We start from the raw sequence: 11978 nt of genomic DNA on the forward strand, positions 1-11978 counted from the left end.
TTACTATATAAATATTCAGACATACTGGTGAATGAACACTATTAACTTTATATAAAAGTATATTTTATTCTATGAACAGTTATTTTGTCACAATATATTAATATATAATATATTACTCACTAAGAAAATATCTCTTTCACATCAACACGTTTAGCAAGAAGTATAATTAATTAAGCCTATTCTTGAAAGACTCATGTAATAATTGTACTTTCTTAGATCAACTTAACATCTGTAAGGTATTAAACGTTCATTAAGTAATGTTAAGAGGTTGAGTCGTGAGTTACGCGAACACCAACAAATCTAGACAGAATCACACCTGGACCACACGTTATCTTAGAATAACAAATCTAACACATTATGATTTAACGGGACTTTTTTGGGGTGTATTTTTTCCTAGTATACTACAGGCTGTTAAATTACCTACGATTTAACAGCAGTCAAAACATACATTGTTGGGAACCTACACTGGTCTCTACCAAACACTAATCCGTTACTTTGTAAGATATGTGATTACAGAAACTGTGTACTTATGGTTCGTGTGATATACAAAGTGCGGCCAGCGGTAATTAACTTCGTTAAACACCAGTCTACACTTGTAAGTTTTTAGAATAAGTGTATAGTGTTTGTTGAATAGTGAAATTTGAACCCACAACCCTGTTAAAATGGTATGTCGAAATGTTTGTCGCTCTACTGATATGAAATATGTCTGTGTGATGGGATGGTCCACCATCACACACACAAACAGTTCTATAACAAGTAAACATTTGTCTTTTAATGGTAAAAAATACAACCGTTCAGTATTAATGTTTAAAATAGTATTTTAGATTCTGGAAATAGTACGTAGGACCATCCATTTTATGCCACTGAAACAGAAACAAATAACAGTACAGAAATATATGAAACTAAATGTATATTTAAACCAACGTGTTATTGTAGTTGTAAGAAATAAAAATAATATATTTTTTAAATCATTTGATCTTTAATTACGTGCAGAATATTGCCTATAACGGCACAGATCTAAAGCTTAAGTCGATAAAATTCCTGGTTGAAACACAATCACATAATTAAGAGAAAACGGTGAGTTTCTGATGTTTACACGGAACCACATTCATGTTTTATGTTTTCACATTTCAGCAACATGAACTGAAAGGCTACTTATGATTCTTATGTTTTTTTATGTTTTACGCGTGTCAAGTTGTTTCATTAGAAATTCTAAACCGTGTACACAAGTGCTATTATTATTTCAACACCAACACCTAGCCAGGGTCACAACCGTCACTAATCATACCCTACATCAGAAAATCATCTTCGAGAGATGCCATCTTGGCTGCATGCTGTAGGTTCTTTTGACGTCACAACTTTTCGCTGATTCATAAACAAACCTACCTTGCAAAGTTGCATTTCTGATTGGACGAGTGGGTTGACACACCCCAGTCTGTGCTCAGACACATGATATTGATCAGATTGTCTGTGACGACGGTCGCTTCTAGTATCAGAAACCATACCCTGCTAGAGAGGTGTGAAAACTCGCTCTGGAAAAACATGAACGGCTGTATTCTAAGGTAAGGTTGTACCCTAATTAGAATATCTCGTATAACAAACAACTTTACATAGGCTTAACATAATGAAAATAGAACTGGTTAAGGTTAGGATAAAACGTTTGAGTCAGTCGACCAGGAAATGTAAATTTATATGTTTTAACGTAGTAGAGATAGACCCAGCCTCATCTCTACAAATGTTACGATTTCGTAATAGAACCTGACGATGACCGAAGAAGGTCGAAACGTTGTTCGTTCTTCTATGTAAAATATTTTCTCAACCCAAACGAGCCGTTTTTACATATATATTTCTCTACAAGTTGGTTTTCTCGACATCACTGATGACTAATATATTGTCGTTGTTAAGTGAACATGGTTGATATTACTACTGTGTGAGTAGGTGTGTATCTGGGAGATAATCTGATTTGTGATGCTGGAAATGTTCACATCAACACAAACATTTTACGTATGAGTAAGTTGTAAGAGACTAGTTTTCAAGGGTTACTTATTAGTGATTTGTATGGTTCCAGATTTCATGGGTTATTTATTAGTAATCTCTATGGTTCCAGGTTTCAGGTGTTATGTATTAGTAATCTCTATGGTTCCAGGTTTCATGGGTTATTTATTAGTAATCTCTATGGTTCCAGGATTCATGGGTTATTTATTAGTAATCTCTATGGTTCCAGGATTCATGTGTTATGTATTAGTAATCTCTATGGTTACAGGTTTCATGGGTTATTTATTAGTAATCTCTATGGTTCCAGGTTTTATTGTTCATTTATTAGTAATCTCAATGGTTCCAGGTTTTATGGGTTATTTATATAATCTGTATGGGTCAGGTTTTATGGGTTATTTATTAATAATCTGTATGGGTCAGGTTTCATAGGTTATGTATTAATTAGGTCTCACTTGTATTAATTCTCACATAAATATAATACCGAATTTAGAGGGAAAGCAACCCCATCGCATGGGAGCCTTGAGCTCCATAAAAGAGGATCTCTGTTTTGATCACTCTAGGAAGTGGACCTTCAGCACCATTATATTATACGGAGAACTCAAAATGTCTAAATCAGCCCCACTTAACGATTGGAAGTTACTAGATTAATTACCTACCCCTCGTTTAACACCTCTTACTATACTAACAAGTACACTCTTGTTTAACACCTCTTACTATACTAACAAGTACACTCTTGTTTAACACCTCTCACTATGCTAACAAGAACACTCTTGTTTAACACCTGTTAATATGCTAACAAGTACACTCTTGTTTAACACATCTCACTATGCTAACAAGTACACTTTTATTTAACACCTCTCACTATGCTAACAAGTACACTCTTGATTAACACCACTTATTATGCTTATAACTACACACTTGTTTAACACTTCTCACTATGCATACAAGTACGCTTATGTTTAACACCTCTCACTATGCCAACAAGTAAACTCTTGTTTATCACCTCTCAATATGCTAACAAGTACATTCTTGTTTAACACCTCTTACTATGCTTACAAGTACACTCATGTAAAACACCTGTTACTATGCTAACAAGTACACTCTTGTTTAAAACCTCTTACTATGCTAACATGTACATTCTTGTGTAACACCTCTTAGTATGCTAACTAGTACTCTCTTGTTTAACCCCTCTCACTATGATAACAATACACTCTTGTTTAACTCCTCTCACTATGCTATCAAGTACACTCTTGTTTCACACCTCCCACTATGCTAACAAGTACAGTCGTGTTTAACACCTCTCACAATGCTAACAAGAACACTCTTGATTAACACCTCTCAAAATGCTAACAAGTAAATTCTTGTTTAACACCTCTTACTATGCTAACAAGTAATCTTTTGTTAATCACCTCTTACTGTGCTAACAAGTACACTCTTGTTTAACACGTCTTATTATGCTAACAAGTACACTTTTGCTTAACAGCTCTTACTATTTGATCAAGTACACTCTTGTTAAACACTTCTAAGTATGCTAACAAGAACACTTTTGTTTAACACCTCTCACTATGCTAAAACTACACTCTTGCTTAAAACCTCTCACTATGCTACCAAGTAATCTTTTGTTTAACACCTCATACTATGCTAACAAGAAAACTCTTGTTTATTATCACCTCTTACTATGCTAACAAAAACTCTCTTGTTTAACACCTGTTACTATGCTAACAAGTAAACTGTTGTTTAACACCTCTTACTATGCTAACAAGTACACTCTTGTTTAACACCTCTCACTATGATGACAAGTACACTCTTGTTTAACACCTCTCACTATGCTAACAAGAACACTTGTTTAACACCTCTCACTATGCTAACAAGTACACTCTTGTTTAACACCTCTCACTATGCTAACAAGAACACTTGTTTAACACCTCTTACTATGCTAACAAGTACACTCTGGTTTAACACCTCTCACTATGCTAACAAGTACACTCTTTTTAAAATTTCTCACTATGCTAACAATTAAATTCTTGTTTAACACCTCTCACTATGCTAACAATAACACTCTTGTTTAACACCTTATAATATGCTAACAATTACACTCTTGTTTTAGACCTCTCACTAAGCTAACAAGTACACTCTTGTTTAACAACTCTTTCTATGCTATGAAGTTCACTCTTGTTTAACACCTCTCACTATGCTAACAAGTACACTCTTGTCTAACATCCCTCACTAAGCTAACAAGTACACTTGTTTAACGCCTCTCACTATTCTGACAAGTACACTCTTGTATAACAACTGTTACTATGCTAACAAGTACACTCTTTTTTAGCATCTCTCACTATGCCAACAAGTACATTCTTGTCTAACACCTCTTACTATGCTTAGAAGTACTTTCTTGTATAACACTTCTAACTATGCTAACATGTACACTCTTGTTTAAAACCTCTTACTATGCTAACATGTACATTCTTGTGTAACACCTCTTAGTATGCTAACAAGTACACTCTTGTTTAACCCCTCTCACTATGATAACAATACACTCTTGTTTAACACCTCTCACTATGTTTACAAGAACACTTGTTTAACTCCTCTCACTATGCTATCAAGTACACTCTTGTTTAACACCTCCCACTATGCTAACAAGTACACTCTTGTTTAACACCTCTCACTATGCTAACAAGAACACTCTTGTTTAACACCTCTCACTATGCTAACAAGTACACTCTTGTTTAACACCTCTTACTATGCTAACATATACACTCTTGTTTAACAGCTCTTACTATTCTAACAAGTACACTCTTGTTAAACACTTCTAACTATGCTAACAAAACACTTTTGTTTAACACCTTTCACTATGCTAACAAGTAAACTCTTGTTTAACACCTCTTACTATGCTAACAAGTACACTCTTGTTTAACACCTCTCACTATGCTAACAATAACACTCTTGTTTATTATAACCTCTTACTATGTTAACAAAAACTCTCTTGTTTAACACCTGATACTATGCTAAAAGTAAACTCTTGTTTAATACCTCTTACTATGCTTACAAGTACACACTTGTTTAACACCTCTCACTATGCTACCAAGTGAACTCTTGTTTAACACCTCTTACTATACTAACAAGAACACTCTTGTTTAACACCTGTTACTATGCTAACAAGTACACTCTTGTTTAACACCTCTCACTATGCTAACAAGTAAACTCTTCTTTAACACCTCTTACTATGCTAACAAGTACACTTTTGTATAACACCTTTCACTATGATAACAAGTACACTCTTCTTTAACACCTCTCACTATGCTAACAAGAACACTTTTAACACCTCTCACTATGCTAACAAGTACCCTCTTATTAACACCTCTCACTATGCTAACAAGTACAATCTTGTTTAACACCTCTTACTATGCTAACAAGTACACTCTTGTTTAACACCTCTTACTATGCTAACAAGTACACTCTTGTTTAACACCTCTCACTATGCTAACAAGTACACTCTTGTTTAACACCTCTTACTATCCTAACAAGTACATTCTTGTTTAACACATCTCACTATGCTAACAAGTAAACTCTTGTTTAACACTTATCACTATGCTGACAAGAACACTCTTGTTTAACACTTCTGACTATGCTAACATGTACACTCTTCTTTAAAACCTCTTACTATGCTAACACGTACATTCTTGTGTAACACCTCTCAGTATGCTAACAAGTACACTCTTGTTTCACACCTCCCACTATGCTAACAAGTACAGTCGTGTTTAACACTTCTCACTATGCTAACAAGAACACTCTTGATTAACACCTTTTACTATGCTAACAAAAACACTCTTGTTTAACACCTCTCACTATGCTAACAATTAAACTCTTGTTTAACACCTCTTACTATGCTAACAAGATCACTCTTGTTTATCACCTCTTACTATGCTAACAAGTTATCTCTTGTTTAACACCTCTTACTATGCTAACAAGAACACTTTTATTTTACACCTCTCACTGTCCTAACAAGTACATTTTTGTTCACACATCTCACTATGCTAACAAGTACACTCTTGTTTAACACCCCTCACTATGCTAACAAGTACACTTGTTTAACGCCTCTCACTATGCTGACAAGTACACTCTTGTATAACACCTGTTACTATGCTAACAAGTACACTGTTGTTTAACACCTCTCACTATGCTAACAAGTACACTTGTTAAACACCTCTAACTATGCTGACAAGTACACTCTTGTATAACACCTGTTACTATGCTAACAAGTACACTCTTGTTTAAAACCTCTTACTATGCTAACATGTATACTCTTGCTTAACACCTCTCACGATGCTAACAAGTACGCTCGTGTTTAACACATCTCACTATGCTAACAAGTACACTCTCTTTAACACCTCTCACTATGCTAACAGGTAATCTCTTGCTTAACACCTCTTACTATGCTAACAAGTACACTCTTGTTTAACACCTCTCACTATGCTAAAAGTACACTCTTTCTTAACACTTCTCACTATGCTAACAAGTACGCTCGTGTTTAAAACCTCTCACTATGCTAACAAGAACACTCTTGTTTATCATCTCTTACTATGCTAACAGGTACACTCTTGTTTAGCACCTTCTACTATGCTACCAAGTGAACTCTTGTTTAACACCTCTTACTATTCTAACAAGAACAGTCTTGTTTAACACCTGTTACAATGCTAACAAGTAAACTCTTGTTTATCACCTCTTACTATGCTAACAAGTACACTCTTGTTTAACACCTCTCACTATGCTAACATGTATTCTCTTGTTTAACAGCTCTTACTATTCTAACAAGTACACTCTTGTTAAACACTTCTAACTATGCTAACAAGTACACTGTTGTTTAACAGCTCTTACTATTCTAACAAGTACACTCTTGTTAAACACTTCTAACTATGCTAACAAAACACTTTTGTTTAACGCCTCTCACTATGCTAACAAGTACACATTTGTTAACACCTTTCACTATGCTAACAAGTACACTTGTTTAACTCCTCTCACTATGCTATCAAGTACACTCTTGTTTCACATCTCCCACTAAGCTAACAAGTACAGTCGTGTTTAACACCTCTCACTATGCTAACAAGAACACTCTTGTTTATCATCTCTTACTATGCTAACAAGAACATTCTTGTTTAACACCTCCTACTATGCTAACAAGTACACTCTTTTTTAGCATCTCTCACTATGCCAACAAGTACACTCTTGTTTATCACCTCTCAATATGCTAACAAGTACATTCTTGTTTAACACCTCTTACTATGCTTACAAGTACTTTCTTGTATAACACTTCTAACTATGCTAACATGTACATTCTTGTTTAACACCTCTTACTATGCTAACAAGTACACTCTTGTTTAACCCTCTCACTATGCTAACAATACACTCTTGTTTAACACCTCTCACTATGTTTACAAGAACACTTGTTTAACTCCTCTCACTATGCTATCAAGTACACTCTTGTTTCACACCTCCCACTATGCTAACAAGTACAGTCGTGTTTAACACCTCTCACTATGCTAACAAGAACACTCTTAATTAACATCTTTTACTAGGCTAACAAAAACACTCTTGTTTAACACCTCTCACTATGCAAACAATTAAACTCTTGTTTAACACCTCTCACTATGCTAACAAGTACACTCTTGTTTAACACCTCTCACTATGCTAACAAGTGAACTCTTGTTTAACACCTCTTACTATGCTAACAAGTACACTCTTGTTTAACACCTCTTACTATGCTAACAAGTACACTCTTGTTTAACACCTCTCACTATGCTAACAAGTAAACTCTTGTTTAACACCTCTTACTATGCTAACAAGTACACTTTTGTTTAACACCTTTCACTATGCTAACAAGTACACTCTTGTTTAACACCTCTCACTATGCTAACAAGAACACTTTTTACACCTCTCACTATGCTAACAAGTACACTCTTGTTTAACACCTCTCACTATGCTAACAAGTGGACTCTTGTTTAACACCTCTTACTATGCTAACAAGTAACACTCTTGTTTAACACCTCTTACTATGCTAACAAGTACACTCTTGTTTAACACCTCTTACTAATGCTAACAAGTACACTCTTGTTTAACACCTCTCACTATGCTAACAAGTACACTCTTGGTTTAACACTCTTACTATGCTAACAAGTACTCTTGTTTAACACTGTCTCACTATGCTAACAAAAAACTCTTGTTTAACACTCTTGTTGCTAACAAGAACACTCTTGTTTAACACCTCTTATATCTCTATGCTAACAAGTACACCTCTTGTTTAACACTCCTCTCACTATGCTAACAAGTACACTCTTGTTTAACACTCTCACTATGCTAACAAGTATCTTGTTTAACTTTCACTATGCTAACAAGACACTTTACTATGTTTAACAAGTACACTCTCACTATGCTAACAAGTAAACTCTTGTTTAACACCTCTCACTATGCTAACAAGACACTCTTGTTTAACACCTCTCACTATGCTAACAAGTACACTCTTGTTTTACACACCTCTCACTATGCTAACAAGTGCACTCTTGTAACACTCTTGTTTATCACTATGCTAACAAGTACACTTTTGTTAACACCTCTTACTATGCTAACAAGTACACTCTCTTGTTTAACACCTCTCACTATACTAACAGTACTTTGTTTAACACCTCACTTATATGCTAACAAGTAAACTCTTGTTTAACACCTCTTACTATGCTTTGACAAGTACACTTTGTTTAACACCTTACTATGCTAACAAGTACACTTTGTTTAACACCTCTCACTATGCTAACAAGTACACTCTTGTTTAACACCTCTCACTATGCTAACAATGAGTACTCTTGTTTACTCTATATGCTAACAAGTAACACTCTTGTTTAACACCTGTTACTATGCTAACAAGTACACTCTTTGTTTAACACCTCTCACTATGCTAACAAAGTAAACTCTTGTTTAACACCTCTTGCTATGCTAACAAGTAAACTCTTGTATAACACCTCTCACTATGCTAACAAGTACACTCTTGTTTAACACCTCTCTGCTATGCTAACAAGTACATTTTCTTTAACACCTCTCACTATGCTAACAAGTACACTCTTGTTTAACACCTCTCACTATGCTAACAAGTACCCCTCTTGTTTAACATTTTCTCACTATGCTAACAAGTACACTCTTGTTTAACACCTCTTACTATGCTAACAAGTAGGACTCTTGTTTAACACCTCTTACTATGCTTACAAGTACACTCTTGTTTAACACCTCTCACTATGCTAACAAGTACACTCTTGTTTAACACCTCTTACTATCCTAACAAGTACATTCTTGTTTAACACCTCTCACTATGCTAACAAGTAAACTCTTGTTTAACACTTATCACTATGCTTTGAACAAGAACACTCTTGTTTAACACTTCTAACTATGCTAACATGTACACTCTTCTTTAAAACCTCTTACTATATGCTAACAAGTACATTCTTGTTGTAACACCTCTCACATGCTAACAAGTACACTCTTGTTTCACACCTCTCACTATGCTAACAAGTACACTCTTGTTTAACACCTCTCACTATGCTAACAAGAACACTCTTGATTAACACCTTTTACTATGCTAACAAAACACTCTTGTTTAACACCTCTCACTATGCTAACAATTAAACTCTTGTTTAACACCTCTTACTATGCTAACAAGATCACTCTTGTTTATCACCTCTTACTATGCTAACAAGTTATCTCTTGTTTAACACCTCTTACTATGCTAACAAGAACACTTTTATTTTACACCTCTCACTGTCCTAACAAGTACATTTTTGTTCACACATCTCACTATGCTAACAAGTACACTCTTGTTTAACACCCCTCACTATGCTAACAAGTACACTTGTTTAACGCCTCTCACTATGCTGACAAGTACACTCTTGTATAACACCTGTTACTATGCTAACAAGTACACTGTTGTTTAACACCTCTCACTATGCTAACAAGTACACTTGTTAAACACCTCTAACTATGCTGACAAGTACACTCTTGTATAACACCTGTTACTATGCTAACAAGTACACTCTTGTTTAACACCTCTTACTATGCTAACAAGTACACTCTTGTTTAACACCTCTCACTATGCTAACAAGTGTACACTCTTGTTTAACACCTCTCACTATAATGCTAACAAGTACACTCTTATTTAACACCTCTCACTGTGCTAACAAGTTCACTCTTGTTTAACAACTCTCACTATGCTAACAAGTACACTCTTGCTTAACACTTCTCACTATGCTAACAAGTACGCTCGTGTTTAACACCTCTCACTATGCTAACAAGGAACGGTCTTGTTTAACACCTCTCACTATGCTAACAAGAACACTTTTGTTTATCACCTCTTACTATGCTAACAAGTACACTCTTTTTAACACCTCTACTATGCTAACAAGTATACTCTTGTTTAACACCTCTCACTATGCTAACAAGTACACTCTTGTTTAACACCTCTCAATATGCTAACAAGTAAACTCTTGTTTATCACCTCTCACTATGCTAACAAGTACACTCTTGTTTAACACGTCTTACTATGCTAACATGTATTCTCTTGTTTAACAGCTCTTACTATTCTAACAAGTACACTCTTGTTAAACACTTCTAACTATGCTAACAAGTAGAACACTGTTGTTTAACAGCTCTTACTATTCTAACAAGTACACTCTTGTTAAACACTTCTAACTATGCTAACAAACACACTTTTTTTTGGCACCTACTATGCTAACAAGTACACTTTGTTAACACCTTTCTTTCTAACAGGTACACTTTGTTTAACATCCTCTCACTATGCTATCAGGTACACTCTTGTTTCACATCTCCCACTATGCTAACAAGTACAGTCGTGTTTAACACCTCTCACTATGCTAACAAGAACACTCTTGTTTATCATCTCTTACTATGCTAACAAGAACATTCTTGTTTAACACCTCCTACTATGCTAACAAGTACACTCTTTTTTAGCATCTCTCACTATGCTAACAAGTACACTCTTTTGTTTAACACCTCCTCAATATGCTAACAAGTACATTCTTGTTTAACACCTCTTACTATGCTTACAAGTACACTTGTCTTGTATAACACTTCTAACTATGCTAACAAGTGTACACTTCTTGTTTAACACCTCTTACTATGCTAACATAGTACATTCTTGTTTAACACCTCTTACTATGCTAACAAGTACACTCTTGTTTAACCCCTCTCACTATGCTAACAAGGAACACTACAACTCTCTCTATGCTATTAACACCTCTTGTTTCACACCTCTACTATGCTAACAAGTAACACTCGTGTTTAACACCTCTCACTATGCTAACAAGAACACTCTTGTTTAACACCTTTTACTAGGCTAACAAAACACTCTTGTTTAACACCTCTCACTATGCAAACAATTAAACTCTTGTTTAACACCTCTTACTATGCTAACAAGATCACTCTTGTTTATCTCCTCTTATAATGCTAACAAGTTATCTCTTGTTTAACACCTCTTACTATGCTAACAAGAACACTTTTATTTAACACCTCTCACTGTCCTAACAAGTACATTTTTGTTCCACCTCTCACTATGCTAACAAGTACACTCTTGTTTAACACCCTCACTATGCTTCAATAACAAGTGCACTCTTGTTTAACACCTCTCTTTACTATGCTATCAATAACACTCTTGTTTATTATAACCTTTTACTATGTTAACAAAAACTCTCTTGTTTAACACCTGATACTATGCTAAAAAGTACACTCTTGTTTATTACCTCTTACTATGCTAACAAGTACACTTTTATTTAACACCTCTCACTGTGCTAACAAGTTCACTCTTGTTTAACACCTCTCACTATGCTAACAATGACACTCTTGTTTATTATTACCTCTTACTATGTTAACAAAAACTCTCTTGTTTAACACCTGATACTATGCTAAAAATTAAACTCTTCTTTAACACCTCT

The sequence above is a fragment of the Tachypleus tridentatus genome, chromosome 9 (assembly GCF_004210375.1).
Source record: "Tachypleus tridentatus isolate NWPU-2018 chromosome 9, ASM421037v1, whole genome shotgun sequence".
NCBI classification, from domain to species: domain Eukaryota; kingdom Metazoa; phylum Arthropoda; class Merostomata; order Xiphosura; family Limulidae; genus Tachypleus; species Tachypleus tridentatus.